The sequence below is a fragment of the Mauremys reevesii genome, linkage group 7, assembly GCF_016161935.1.
Source record: "Mauremys reevesii isolate NIE-2019 linkage group 7, ASM1616193v1, whole genome shotgun sequence".
NCBI classification, from domain to species: domain Eukaryota; kingdom Metazoa; phylum Chordata; order Testudines; family Geoemydidae; genus Mauremys; species Mauremys reevesii.
In genome coordinates this window covers 122,708,379-122,724,056 of record NC_052629.1, presented here as the reverse complement: position 1 = coordinate 122,724,056, position 15,678 = coordinate 122,708,379, and the positions used below count along the sequence as shown (strand labels likewise).

Genomic DNA, 15,678 nt, shown 5'->3' with positions numbered 1-15,678 from the left:
CTTTATCTTTTAAGCATGCAAAATATTTCAGCATCCGTGCTAAGTATTTAATATATGAATATCAGAAGCCTTTTTCCCATGAATTCTTTTTAAAGAATCACCTGTCATATTAAATGCGAGTTCCTGTGTGAAATGACACAGCAGAAGTGATAACCTGTATGAATTATAACCAAACCAAATGGAAGATTGTTGTTCTATGTTTTATTGCTTTTGATATTTCTTTAGCAATCATCATTGCAGTCTGTCTCAACAATTCCCTGTGCACTGACATTCACAATAATGTGTTTTCATCACAAAGTTAGGCACTGTCATTAGATTTAGCAAAGGGCTATATTTTGCAGTTCCCAACCATTTTTCACACCTCACTGCTTCATTGGGATGGGAATGCAACAGTTTTTACATCTGTCATCTTTAGTTATAGTTACATGAATACAAGCATTAACAACGGATTACTGGAAATTTGTAGAGAGATGATTAAGTAGATATGTTCTTGTTATCCAACACTGGTATGGGGTTAGGAAAGGAGGACATGTCATCGTCTACTGCTAGGCAGAGTATATTTCTCAACCACAACTTAATTTTCTGTAAAGCTTACTGTAGGGGCGAGGTGTGGTGTCCCTCAGAGATTGACAAGGAGGGACCACAACCCTCCCCTGGGTTTGCAGAGCCAGGAAGGCCACGCCCGCCCTGCTGGAAGCTGAGGGACGGGACAAGAAGCGGAAGTATAAAAGGTGGGCCCTGCAGCTCAGTTAGGCTGGAACCACTGGGGAAGACAGATGCATCCTGCTTGCTGCTGGAGCCCAAAGAGGACCCCAGCCATATCTAAGACTTGCCAGAGCTGCCAGTCGACCAAGACGCCAAGGAGCTGCTGGGACTACCACTGGCAACCTACCCCGGGGAGATGCAGGACACCCACAGAACAGCAGTACCACGCAAAGGGGACATAGGAAGTAGCCCAGGGAAACTAGACTACAGTCTGGTTGTCATCGTGTTGTGGGCGGATCCCCACTGACCCAGTGGCAAAACAGGCTGCCACTGCTAGGACCACGGGCTGGGACCCAGTGGAGTAGGGTGGGCCCAGGTCTACCTACCCCTGCCACCCTAACTCTAGGCCAAGAGGCCTGCATTTGTCAGCCATCCACCGGAGCCAGGATGTCCTACTGCAGGCCAGAGCCCCATAACTATTTGGTGCCCTGCCCCACCTGAGAGCCTGGGTTTATAGACTCATTGCTGCTCAGTCCAGCTTGAGTGACCTCAGCTTTAAAGACAGCTAATTTTCTCCTGATTGAGCACTGTGACTAGAGCGCGACCATGAGGAGACATGGTCTTCCTCAGATACTGAGAAGGAAGGACGGCCATGCACGCTTACACTTACAAAACGCATATTTATTCAGTTTTCATTATTTCATATCTACTTAATTCATACTTCCTTTTGATTTCTTGTAATCATCACTCAACACAAAATATATTTGTTATCAATGGTTGGGATGCTTAGTTATAAGCAGCAACAGTGCTTAACGTAGGCTTTTTCAAATTCATCGAGTGGTACAAAGAGGCACAAGCTTTTTTTCACTCTACACAGAAAGAACAAGCAATTCTCTATTACCGAACCTTTGTATTAAAGAAACAACATATGTGAAGCCACCAAACCAGTAAATACTTTCACTGCAGTTTAATTCTCTCAAAGGAATTCATAAAGTAGCTTTGAGAATATAATGGTTTGTAGGTCACTGAGGAATGGGCACTTTGGGGACAGAATAAGTACAGATCAGCTTTCAGTGAAAGAATGAGGGGCAAAGGAGAAAATTTGACTCTCTCTTCCTCTGAATCTAATTCTTTGTTACCACCTTTGTTACCATCCCACTCTGTGGTCACGGAAGATCCTGAAAAGCAGTCCCAAAATATGGTAATATAAAAGGACATTCATATTAAAGAATAGTTGACCCAAGCCCAATAAAAACAAACTATATTTAAAAAAACCCAAAAGATTTATAAAGTTTATTTCGCACATAAGATTCTGTAGACATGGATTAGAATCACCTGCTTTGGCTTGGGCACAGAAAAATCTAACAGTTCTCCAGCAGGCACAGAACTAAGGCTTGCCTTGACAGAGAAGTCTGTGTCTTGGCTATAAAACCATACCAAGGGGGAAATCTATTATAAAGAATGGCAACTGTAACTGAGCTAGGAAATGGCTTTTTAATTTTGGAATTCAGTTCAAATGCAAGACTGAAATCATCCTTTCCAAAACCTCACTAACGTCAGATTTTTTAAACAAAGCCATGTCTCTGTTTTTGCTGTACTTGATCAGAAGAACAATTAGTTTAAACAGATTAATACATCAAAAGATTTCTGCTATTATTGCTCAAGTTCTTCCAAGGAAATGGGAAAAAAGTCACAGAAGACACATGAATAATACATTTTTTAAATGTTGTTTTAAGGTTTTTAAATCTCAACCAATTACGTACCAATTGGTAGAGAGTGAAAACTATTTGTGAAGTTCTCATAGATCTGAAATGCCTGATCACCTGCCACTGTCACTGGAGAGTGCTACTTGGGGAAGACTGCAGTTGGGTAACACTGCCTTCATCAGCAGGTGTCACTGCTATCTACTCTAATTCCAAAGTGTTCAAAAGAACAAAAGAAGATTTTGACCTGCTGAGAAAAAAGGCATGGCAAACTGAACATCAAACTAAGAACATATCTTTGATGTCTACTTGATAGCTGTAGTTCTATTTGCACTGCAACTGCAATGCAGACTCTCATAATGAAAGAAAGGATCATCATTTAGGCTACTTACTAAGTAATAAGGCCATTAAAACCAAGACTGAACAGACTTGATTGAAAATGGGTTTAGCAGTATGAATCTAAATCACCTGAAAGATCAGTACAGTTCTATTACATTGTACATACACCTGGAAGAGGATCATGAGCAACGACAGCTTCCTTTTTTAAACTCATCCTTCATTTCAGCCTTACAAAAAGAATGAATGTAGCAGCAGAGTGGGTGGCAGAGGGACACACTTTTCCCAAAGCGCTCTCTCCTGAGGTGAAGGAGGCTGAGGCTTCCCTCCTCCAGGATCAGATACCAACCCACACAATGATGGGGATCAGTGAGCTGAGGAGGGAAGTCTCAGTCGGCCCAACAAGCAGCAGTGCTGGGCTCCACCGACTGTTACACTAGCAGTGGGTTCCCACTAAGCCCACCCACCCAACAAATAACTGTGGAAGGGGTCGGGGGAAGGTCTTATCATCTCAGCAATGGCCTTGTGTGAAGTGGTAATGCAGCCCACACAGAGCCTTCTGCTTCAGTGGATTGTGGTGCCCACCCCTGTTCCCCAAAGAACAGCAATAGTCAGCCCCCTTCTCCTCTCCCTTCTCTTCCCCAGCCACCTCAATAGCAGCAGTGGCATTCTCACTCCCCGTCAGGCTGAAACATTACACACATCTTGCATATGGCAGCTCTGTCTGCATACTCGGGGGCCACAGGAATGGCCTGTGGTTGCAGCTCACAGCCAGCAGAGGCCATCAGCTCTCTCTGGCACAGAGCTAGCGGCCAAAGAGCTGATGTCTCCCTGCTCACCCTGGGGGATCTCTGCAGCTGGGAGGTGCAGGCAGCTCTGCTGTGCCTAGTGGTTAATCCAGCCCCGCCATCTGGTGGAACGGGAAGACCCTTAGTGCAGTGTTGGTGGTGAAAGCTGGTGCCAGTTGGTGCTTGGTGAGACCCAGTTCTCAGCACCATGTGTTAAATGAAGAACAAGGGGATATTACTTCATAGTGTCAGACAGACATAGTGTCAGACAGGTTCAGTCTCCCAGTTGGATGGGGGACTTTGGCCTTGTGGCACCCCGCTGGGCTCCTGAGCAGCTGCTTCCTTCCATCCACTGGGAGAACTGCAGGCCTCCAGGAGTGACACTCTAGGCAGTATCAACAGCTAGTCTCCTTTAGGTAGGATCCTTATGGCCCTGGATGAAAACAACAACAGCCCCACACCATGAAAGGACTCTAACCATGGGGACTCCACCTAGAACACTGTGGAGACCAGAGAAATATGGCTAGGACCACACCGGATAGAGTGTTGTAGGGCATCACTCTAGCCATGGTTTGATGACTGTGTGCATGTTGGGGACCGTGCTTTAGGCAGGGGGAAACTTGATGGAGGAGTGACACAGGGGAACCTCAAGGGGATGCCAGATTGCAGAGGAATGGAGGCAGAGATGATGGGCTTGATAGGGAGAATTTATTGATTTGAGAGGAAGGAGGAACAAGGAATTGAAAGTTGTGGTGACAAGGGAATGCAAACAAGGCGATGTGTATTCATTTAATATGCAACTTAGGACACTGTATAATTTGCATAAATTATCCAGCTTTCCAAATTCCTGCAGCACGTGATTTATATCACATGATACATTTACAAATATTTGAGTCCCCTGCTTTCTGGGTTTTTTTCCTGTTAAAGAATTATATAATTTGCCAATCTACCAAACAGACAACTATTAACAGGGATCAGGGCTTTATCCAACTTCCATTAAAGTCAACAGAAATAGTCCCATGGACCTCACTGGCAGTTGGATTGGTCTCTCTGTCACTAGCACTGTCTCTACCCCAAATATGGCATCCTTATTCAAAGTCTTTGGTCTGAGACCCACCCTTCAGGAAACAAGCATTTAATCACTTTCAATATTGATAACACTTGACATTCGCTACAGCCCACTTACTGACTACATCTTAAAGCAAACCAGTTTAGTTCTGCACAAAAACATGTTAACCCATTCAAAGGGAATAGCTGAACAATTTATTTTGCAGAGACAAGGGATTTGAGAGACAATTCAGGATACAGATCAGATATATAAATGGCATCTTTATAATTTAGGAAGGAAAACACAAGCTAGCAAAATGTATTGGCTAATTAAATTCAGTACACTATGCCATTAAATTCTCAGTCACGTTTACTAGACGTACCAGTAGTAGTACAACAGTAACCACATCTGTTCCAGTATCAGCACAGTAGTGATATTATATCAAACACTCTGAATTAATCCTACAGTAACGGATAAGAATTATTTTAATTAATAATTCACTAAATGCGTATAACAAATATATTTCTAAGAATCCTACATTTCCCTATTAGCAGTAGGCATACCAAACCATAGCCTCTATTGATAGTGATACAATTTACAAGCTGAGGCTGTAACCTTGAAGCATAATACTAAATTTGCAAACAGGGAACTGTAAGTTTTGATATCCTTATGTCCTATTTACTTTGAATAGCCATAGTTCATAGATTAAGGACTATGTACTGCATGTCTTGAATAGAATGGACCAAATTCCAAAGTCCTTAGTTAGGCACTGATCCTGCAAATATTTTAGCATGTGGTTAATTTTAAGTACATGGATATTCCTATAATTAAGCAGGTGCATAAGTGTTTGCAGGATTGGAATGTTAGTTTATACTCAGACATACTCACACTGAAACCATGACTGAGTGAAAACCGATTCAGGACCGTGGAGTCTGGCCCTGTGTGTATATTGTCTTACTAGCTTAATTTTTTTTTTACTTGGTATTGTTGACATGATTTTTAGGGTGAACAATGCTCTCAGTATGTTTTACATTTTTTGCTTCTCGACATAAAGTGAAACTGACTGATTTGAATCAACAGCAGTTTTGATTTGCCTTTTTAAAAGAGTGTTAAAACCAAAGCAGAAGATGGAAAATGAAAGATTAACCTGAAATGTAGAGACTTTGGGGGACAGGGTAGGAAAGGTAGACTGAGAGACCTGAGATTCATAAGGATCAGTGGGGAATGTAAACCACAGTAATTCAGGGAGTGATTTATTTCATCACTTTCTCACATTGCCTTATTATATACAACAATGGATCCACTATTTCTTACACACATATGGGTATGGTGCCTCTTATTAGATAAAACTACTGTCTTGTTCAGAATTTCAGCATCTGAACAACTCAATTTTTCTTCACACCTTTCACAAACTGTTCATGACAATGCTCTGCTAAGATAAGAGGTCCCCTCTACCACAGATACACATTTATTTTAAAATCACTCATCTATTCACAAGGAAAAGCTCCAATGGGTGGGTGTGGGGGTGTGTGTGTGTGTGTGTGTTCTTTTTTAAATTTAGGAATAAAATGTGTTCCCCTTTTTATTTTCAGGCAAGTATATACCTGTTTACTCCTTTATATCTTCAAGAAATAATGAAGTATCTTTAGGGACATGCTGCCAAGAAGTTGAGAATCTCAAAGGCTACATTAATCAAGTAAGATCTGTGCTTTCAACACTTCACAACTTTCACACTGCAAAAAATGTCAAGAGAGAATAAAAAAAATGCATTCTTCTCAGGAATCTTGAAGCCTGTTAAGGGATATTTGTAAGAAAGATCTACAAAAGATGATGTTCACAGATAAAACACTTTCCCCATGTCACACTGGCTCAAAGAACAAAATGGTCCCTGGCAGTCTAACTTGGTGGTCAGCTGTCAAAGTGAAATTTAATTTAGCAGTAACAATAGACAAGGTATGTCAGTATAAGTACTTGATAAAAAATCTGAAGAACCTGCTGAATGAAATGGCCTTAATGTAAGTTGCATCCACAATAAAATCTATATCTGACAAACCAAACTATAGAACTACTGCACTGCAGATGAATTATGAAAACTATCATACAATTTTCCTTTTTAAAAATATCTTTCTTTCCTCTCTCTTATCATTGTCAAAGGTACTACTCCCTTTTAAAAAAATGCCCAACTGTCTAGCTGGTCTTAAGCATTTGATAACTTTCCCCCAGACAACAGCTGCCTTGTCACTGGTCTGCATAGCAGAGAAAGTTACTAAAAGAGCCCTCACTTAGAGAATCTCCCATAATTTGCTGGATTCTACTTAATATTTTTCTATTCAATTACAGTTCAGTAACTAAAAGCTAAATACATTTCAGAATTGGTAGCCCAGCTGTCTCTCCAGCCTTAGGGAGCATTTCAATTACATTTTTAGGAAAACAATCGTTTTGGCATTGACTGCAGATTAGCAATTTATGCATTTTGTCTGAAGAATATGGCTCTTAGATAGCTCATATCTTCTCTGCGTGCCTCACTGGTCCCTCTTCCTCAGGCTACATGAGCACTGGCAAAGCACGCATGGCCCTGTTGTGCTTTAAAGCAACACATGAAAAAGTCTCAGCTCTAAAACTATGCGTTTTACACATCTCAACACCCTAAGACCTCAAAAGCCATTAGATTTCATAGGCAGAAAAGGATCTCCTGTCCGCTACCAATAATTCAACCAAAGATGTTTCTGGGGTATTAGAATAGCTCCAGTCAAGTGATAGATGAGCGACTAATATTATCAAGCCATTAGAGAAATCCAATGAAAAAAAATTTAAAAAAGCAGTGCATGTCAGTTAATATTACAGACAGCAGGGCAAGATACAGCATTTTACATAGGTATTTCTTAAGGAAATAAAAAGTCCACTGTAGCAGGCTAGTAGACTGGAGAGGACCCAATTAATTTTATATGTTGTTATGCTGAAAGGTGTTAATGGCTGCCAGCAAGCGTGTCTTTGATCTGAAGGCAATAACAAACCTCATTAAAGTTGATGGGCATGATAGCCATCCTTTATTCAGGCTAAACACAAGAACCAATTAAGCTTCTCGGTGGAATAAAAGAGCTAAAACAATAGAAGCCACCACCAAAGGCATTGGGCTACAAGGGAAGGCCTGAGCAAGAATTAACTCAGGGAGAACAAGAGGGCTTCTCCTAGGGACTGACTGCATATGCTGATTGGTTGCAGCTATGTTTGTCTGTCTGGGTTTTAGAGGCAAAAACCAACCCAAAAGCAAGGAGAAAGCCAGTGAAGCAGTCACGAGAATGGCCCTGAGAGGAAGCACAAATAGAACCCAGTGGGGCACAGGACTGCCTGGGAAGGCAGGCTTGGGAATTGGGAACAAGAAAGCTGCCTGCTATTGTTTGCTCCTACTGTGTTCAGGGAACCAGACCATTGTGTACATTCTTTGTAAATAAACAGGATTGCAGCAAATAAATGCCTGACTCACATCATCAATTTCTCCTCCTAAAAGGAAACAACCCAATATGGCCTCATATATCGGCTAGCCTCTCTGTCTACGGAAAACTTGACGGTATAGCTATACCAGCAGAGCCCCGAGCGAGACAGAGATGTTTTGAAGTTGTGAATTAAGGAGACTGCTCTTCACGTAGGAGCATTAGTAACGGAAACTGAACAATTATATGGCAAGAAGGGCAGATTTTTTTTTTTTTTTTTTTTGAGCAGGAGGGGCTCTCTCTCCTTCAACATTTTCCAACCCCTTGGGTGCACAAAGCACTTAGTAGCACCAAAAGATTCAAGATAGAATAGAAAGAAGAAGCTATAGTGAAAAAATCCTTCCTTTCCCACCCTTTAAAACAACAATCTGGTGCTGTATGACATATGACAGGTTAGTTCCTCCGTGTTTATTACCACCTGACCACACAACAATTTGTAAACAAAAAACAAAAAGAACAAAGAAAAAATATCAAATTACTTGTATTATGTATATATAATTACAACAAACAGAAACAGCAAGCAGGAGAAACTGACTCAATACAGAAACTATTTCCTGTACCCCTCAGAAGCAGTGCACAGATTTGGGGCAGTCAGCGGTAATGCAGGAGCTGAGGGAGAGGGAAGTAATTACTGGGAAGAATCCAGGGAGTAAACCTGGAGGGCTGTTGGGTGTGGGTGGGAGAAGTATGGAACAGATTTGTGGGGGGAGGGGTGTTATTGGGGAGCCTTCCCTGGCTTGCTCCTAGCTTCTCCCATTCAGTCACATCTGCTCCTGTCCCTGTGTGTCCCTGCACACCCAATCCCCATTCAGTCAGGCTTATCTGCACATGTCCTCATGTGGCCCTGCACATGGACTCCCCTGTACCCATGTGTCCCTGCACACTCACTCAGCCAGGCATAGCTGCCCGGTCTCCATGTGTCCCTGCACCCCCACTCCCCATTGCATAGCTACCCATGTCCCCTCTCTTCTGGCACCATATCATCCCCCGGTGGGTGAAAGATATAACTGCAACTTCCCTTCACCTCCCTGTCTGAATCAATTATTCTGGGGGTGGGTGGGAATCTGCAGGGGACATTAATTCTCCACTTGCACAGAATTCCCCCAGGAGTAGATATTTCATGCTGCCAGTACTAAAACACCTTTGCAATTTCTAAACATTATAGATAAGGAAAGAATCAAATAATATAAAATTAATGATAGCTTAGGTATAAGTGATCGTGACTTGATCACATGTATAATGTGCAAGCAAAATAAAGTCCGGACCAATACTATATATATACTTGTGCTTTAATAGCACCAATTTCACAAAGATGGAAATAATTATGAGCCAAATTATCTGAGAGGAAGAATTTAATCAGAAAAATGTGAATGATAAATGGGAATCATTTAAGAATACCTTACTAGATCCCCCAAAAGCCACAATCCCACAACTGATGAAGAAAGTTGTGCTGGTTGAAAAAAAAACACCCTGGGTTTGGAAGGGAAGTGAAGGCAACTATAAAAAGTTTATATAGATATATTATATACATACATACAAATGGCAAAAAAGGGAAGTTGATAGTAATGAATATAAATCAGAAGCTAGAAATTGTAGAAAATTGATAAGGGAAGCAAAAGGACAAAAGAAGACATATCTGGCCAACAGAATTAAGGACAATCAGAAAGAAGTTTTCAAAAATACTAGAGACAAAAAGAATCCTGACAATCTTACTGGCCCATCAGTAGATGGAAATGGTAGAATTATCAATAATAATGCAGAAAAGACAAAAGTGTTCAATAAATATTTCTGTTCTGTATTTGTAGAAAACAGATGATATAGTTTCATCATATGGTGATGACAGCATTCTTTCCATTTCACTTGTATCCTAGAGGATGTTAAACAGAAGCTAGTAAAGTCAGATATTTTAAAATCAGCATGCCCAGATAACTTGCATCCAAGAGTTTTAAAAGAGCTGTCTGAGGAGTTTACTGGAGTGATAAGTTTGGTTAATAAGGATAATAGTGTTGATGTAATAGACTTAGTCTTCTGCAAGGTGTTTGGTGTTAATCAACATTTTGATTAAAAAACTAGAACAATATAAAATTAACCTGGCACACACTAAATGCATTAAAAGCTGGCTAACTGATGGATCTCAAAATGTAATTGTAAACAGGGAATCTTCCTCAAGTGAGTGTGTTTTCACTGGTGTCCCACAGATATCAATTTTTGGCCCTACACTATTTTCACATTTTTATTAATGACGCAGAAGAAAACATGAAATCATCACTAATAAAGTTTGCAGATGACACAGAAATTGAGGAGTGTTAAATAATGAAGAGAATAGGTCATTGATTCAGAGCAATTTGGATTGCTTGGAAAACTGGGAACAAGCAAACAATATGCATTCTAATATGGCTAAATATATAAATCTAGGAACAAAGAATATAGGTCATATGAGGGACTCTATCCTGGGAAGTGGTGACTCTGAAAAAGAATCAGGAATCGTGGAAGATAATGGACTGAATATGAACTCTCAATGTCAAGCTGTGGCCAAAGAGCTAATGCAATCCTGGAATGCATAAACAGGGGAATTTTGAGTAGGCAAAAAGAAGTTATTTTACCTCTGTATTTGGCACTGTTGTGACCACTGCTGGAGTAATGTCTCCAGTTCTGGTACCCGTTATTCAAGAAGGATGTTGATAAATTACTGGAGTTCATAGAATAGCCACAAGAGTAATTAAAGGATTGGAAAGTATGCCTTATAGTGATAGACTCAAAGAGTTCCATCTATTTAGCTTAAGAAAGACAGGCTTAAAAGATTACTTGATTACAGTTTACTTATAAACTGGGAAACAAATATTTAATAATGGGTTCTTCACTCTAGTAGAGGAAGGTGTAACATGATCCAATGGGCTGCAAGTTGAAGCAAGACAAATTCAGATTGGAAATAAAGTGTACATTTTTGACAATGAGGGCAATTAGCCATTGAAACAATTTACCAACGGTCGTGGTAGATTCTTCTTCGCTGACAATTTTTAAATAAAGATTAGATTTTTTTCTAAAATATATGCTCTAGGAATTATTTTGGGGAAATTCTATGGCCTGTGTTATTCAGGAGGTCAGACTAGATTATCACAATTATCCCTTCTGGCCTTGGAATCTATGAATAACACATGTGGTTACAGCATATTCTGCTAATTTAATGCAAAAAAGAATGTCAAGTAATATTCTCCAGCCTGTTCCTATGAACCTATTTTATTCCTACTCCTAAGTAGTCAAGAAAAACTGTAATTCCATGTTTCTTTTAAATCAATGTGTCTATATGATATTCACTAGCAGATATGGAATGTCTATATCACAAGCATTAATATAGTCACATAATTTCCATCTTGGACAGCAAAAATAATAAATGTAAAACTGACAGAACTTCTCCATCAATAGCTCTGAAAACAACTGAATAAATTATACACGTTTAGGAAATAAATATTTCTGAGAACAATAGGCTGAAGAACATTATGGGCAATGGCTGTACACACTTGGAACTTGCATCAGAATAGTTTTATATATTGTAGTATTGCTTGTGGAAGGGAAGGGAATGAGGTTCAGTATATTTAAGAGGAAGAAAAGAATGACATGATGATTATGAAGAGCAAAGATATTTTTAGAATTAAAAAAAGAGGCAAACTGATAAAGGACTTCCTTCTCCAGGACATTCAATCCAGCACCTTTTATAAACACATTCACTAAATGTGAGAGAAATGAATGACAAATTTCAGTCTTAATAGTGCTTTTTGAAGAGTGTGTATATTTAAAGAAAGGATAAAGCAACTTTAAAAAATTGAACCTAAATGGAAAAATGGCTTGCTAGCCAATAAAAAAATGACGTCCTAGCCAACAACATTCCAAAGAAGCCTAATGTATGAACAGTAAATCCTTCATCATCCCACAGCCACATAGCACTAAGAAGCAGGATATGCACTGGGGGTTCCAGGACAGTCTTTTTGTCTTATTATTTTTACATTTTATTATTGTACATGTGTGGAGCCTGGGGTTCAATCCTGTAAGGTGCTGAGTACTCAGTCTCCAATGCAGCAAAGCAAAAGAACAACTGATGTGCTTGAAGTTAAGCACCTGCTTAAGTACTTTGCTGCTTAGGCAGTTAGAGTGCTCATGATCTTGCAGGAATGAATAGAGCTGGTCTACATTTTTCCATCAGATCATTTTTCCATCAGAAAATATTGTTTTGTCAAAATCAAAAACATTCCACAGGAACATTCTGATTTAGACAAAATTTAGTTTTGGAAAAAAAATGAGAAAAGCATTTTGATAAAGTTGAAACATTCTGTTTTGATGTTCTAATGTTTTGCGTTTTTGTTTTGAATGGATAGTCATTTTTAATTTATCTTATATTCTAAAAACAATTTTTTAAAAGCCAAAGTCAAATTTTATTGAAATGGAAATATTTCAATTGACTCAAAACATTTTTTAAATTTAATTTCATGGGAGAATTACTTTTTCTGGTTTTATTCCAATTCAAAACAAAAATAGGTTTCAACATTTCAGAATTTTCCATGGAGCAGAAATCCAAGTTTCAACCTACTCGAGCCTACTGCCTTTTGTTACCTTAGGGATCACCTCACCTGTTGAGACATAAATTGCCTTCAACATCTCTTCTCCTTCAGAATAACAGAACTGCTTATCTTAAGGGTGAAGCATGTCAGTGAAATCCTGGCCTTGGTGAAGTGAATGGCAAAACTCTCATTGAACTCAACAGGACCAGCGACAACTCTTAAAGAGATGGCAAGCTTCCTCAAGAGACACACCACGACTGCGGAGTTCATTCCTGCAGGAGCTAAAACAGACTGCAACCCACACCACATTTTGTTCCAGTAGCAACAATCACTTCTTCAACCTCACTTTCATGTACAGTATCACATAAATATTAGCACATTTTTCAATTTAAAAAACAAATAAAAAATAGAAAACATAACTTTTCTAGAGAAAGAATGGACAGAAAACTCTGTGTAACAGCAGCTTACCCCATGGGCTGGAGAGCCTGGGGCTAAGCCCAGAGGTGCTGAAATAGAGGTGCGGGGGTGTGCTGCAGCACCCCCTGACTTAAAGTTGTTTTCATTATATACAGGGTTTACAGTTTGGTTCAATGGCTCTCAGTACTTCCACTATAAAAGTTGTTCCAGTGCCCCTGGCTAAACCCAGTCTGATTACAGGATTAACCCCACCTGTGAGGAATCTGGTGATTCCAGGATAAAAGAAATCGGAAGTTGCAGTGAAAGGGGGGAAACTCAAGAAGCTGTGGTGGAATGAGCAGAGACCAAGGAAAGCTCTCCAGGAAGGAAGGCCTGGAAAAGACAGGCAGGAAGGTCTGGGAGAAGGAAGAGAAACCTTGGGTTGTGTGGATTTATTATTAGGGCTATTTTTTGACCAAGAAAAAGCCTGAAGTTTATCTGAACAGTCTAAGAGGGGAAACTGAGACAGGTTGCCTGTAGCATGACCCTGGGTCATGAGGAGGTTCATGGGAAGCAGCTGGCTTGGTTACACTGTCATTTATAAAAAATCTCATTGTTTATTTTTATGCTTTCAAAGATGCTCAAATATCACTGTGATGGGTGTGATATAAGAACTTAGAACAACATTTTAAAACTATATGCAAAATATTTGTTCACAAAGAATATTTTTTCTTGTATGTGACTCAATGTCAACACAACTGCTACAGAAAGTCCTCTATTCTAGCAGTGCTTATTAAACATTCTAACTGCATACATGTTTTTCTCCATGGGCTATCCATACTGTATGCTGTCATTTTTAAAGACACAATTGTAGAACAAGAAAAGCTTGAAAGCACTCCCCTTGTTATTTCCCCCATCAAGGTGTAAAGCATGAAACCATCCTTCCAGTTAGAGGGTGGTGGTTTAGAATTGCTATGGAACTCTGATTGTATGGTATAGCAGCTGCCTTTGTGGAAATTCTGAAAACTTAATTTATTTCCTGGGTTACAATACTCAAGGTTGGTGCTATTTCTTGTTAGATATTTGAAGAGCCAGGCAAATTATATTGATTTATTACAACTAACCACACAGGACTTATGTATCACTGTCTACAGAAAAGAAGCTATTAAATGATTTAACTGATCACATTACTGAATGTAAAAGGTGGCACACTTCACTGATTATGATCAAGCATAATTGTTGAGGTAGTACATTAAAGGCTTTTCTATAGCACCATTGGTTAGGTTAGTCACAAAATCTGAGTCAATCTGATTTCTTGTTTCATAAAGAATGCATGCAGAGTTTCAATGTCACAATTTAAAAAATCCCAAACACAAAAACTTCCTTTGAAAATTTCTCACCCACTATCTACTTGAATGTTACCTTCTTACATCAGGAGTACTGCACAGCATCTGGCATCTGGGGCAAAAAATCATAATTCACAATAAAAATAAGTAAATCAGTACTTTTAACATGGATCTCTTTTCCACAGCCCAAATCTGTTGTGCTGGATTCCTCGCTATCAGGATCCATAACACTCCCAACCAGTAACATACACAGTCCTGGCAATTGATGCAATTGCTTTTCCCAATCCAAAACTCTACAGTTGCTTCATCTTGTGCTTTCACCATAACGAAAGGAAAAGACTTAGCAGGAGACAGAACTGAGACCGAAGGTGCTAGTGAAACTGTGTTTCTTAAAGAGTAAAACTGCCAGTACCTGCTCACTGTCCTTAACTCCCATTCGGGGTTGCTCATTTGATGGAGCACATAACCTAGTACTGACTGGGTTATCGTCTCACTTGGGAAATTTCTATAGCACTGCAATGGGGATGCTGCTATGGAAAATGGCTGTACCCATTGCTCCACCAACAGTTCCTCTGTGGAGCAGCTTTCACTTAGGGTCACAACACCAGACTTTGCATTTTGCTTCTGCAACCACCAGTCTAGCTTACATCGATGCTATCATGGATGTGGAGGGGAGGATTAGACTCTATTTGCAACCTCTCTATGCCTTTTAGAAATGTTAGACTCTTCATTTGAACTTTGCGCTATAATCCTCCTTCCTTTATAAATATCCGGGGGGGAGAGGAGGGGGAGATAATTGTGATATCAGTTTAATTCTTTAGCACCAGCTAATTGTACATTGTGGCCCAGAACATTTTGTGAATGGCCTGCTAGGGAACAGTAAATCAGACAATACTACTCATGTATTTGTTACTATCTTAATTGCTGTTAAATATTAAGAACTTTTAAAACTGATTTACACAAAGATTATCAGCAGTGACAGAACTCACACGGAAAGGGCGCAGACTAATTAAAAACTATCACCACAAATCTGCAGCAAAACAAGGAACATGAACAGCTCCAGTTGTGCCAGGACAGGTACTTCTGACCCGGCTCCCCGCTTTGGAAGGAGAGATGGCAGCTCAGGAACCTGGGCAAGGTTGCTAATCCACCCTTTCTTCTTCCAGAGCAGGCCTGGAAGCAGAAGTGGGGGAGACAAGAATGCCATCCCCTCACTCTGCCACCTCAACCTCTTCCACTTCCAGGCCTGCTCCAGAAGGAGAGATGACAGCTCGGTAGCCTGGGCTTCCACCTCTCCTTCCAGAAAAGAGAG

The 15,678-nt window shown here is 40.0% G+C and overlaps 1 protein-coding gene across 28 annotated transcripts in view; it reads right to left on the bottom strand.

Moving 5' to 3' along the window:
• The window catches only part of FHIT (fragile histidine triad diadenosine triphosphatase), a 997,853-nt gene that overhangs the window by 855,272 nt on the left and 126,903 nt on the right, over window positions 1-15,678 (bottom strand). The window contains exon 4 of one of the 28 annotated variants that reach the window (XM_039481725.1): window positions 14,443-14,478. The exons of the other annotated variants lie outside the window; for them this stretch is intronic. The gene's annotated coding sequence lies outside the window, so the exon portion shown is untranslated. The remainder of the gene's footprint in view (window positions 1-14,442; window positions 14,479-15,678) is intronic. 28 annotated transcript variants of the gene reach the window in all.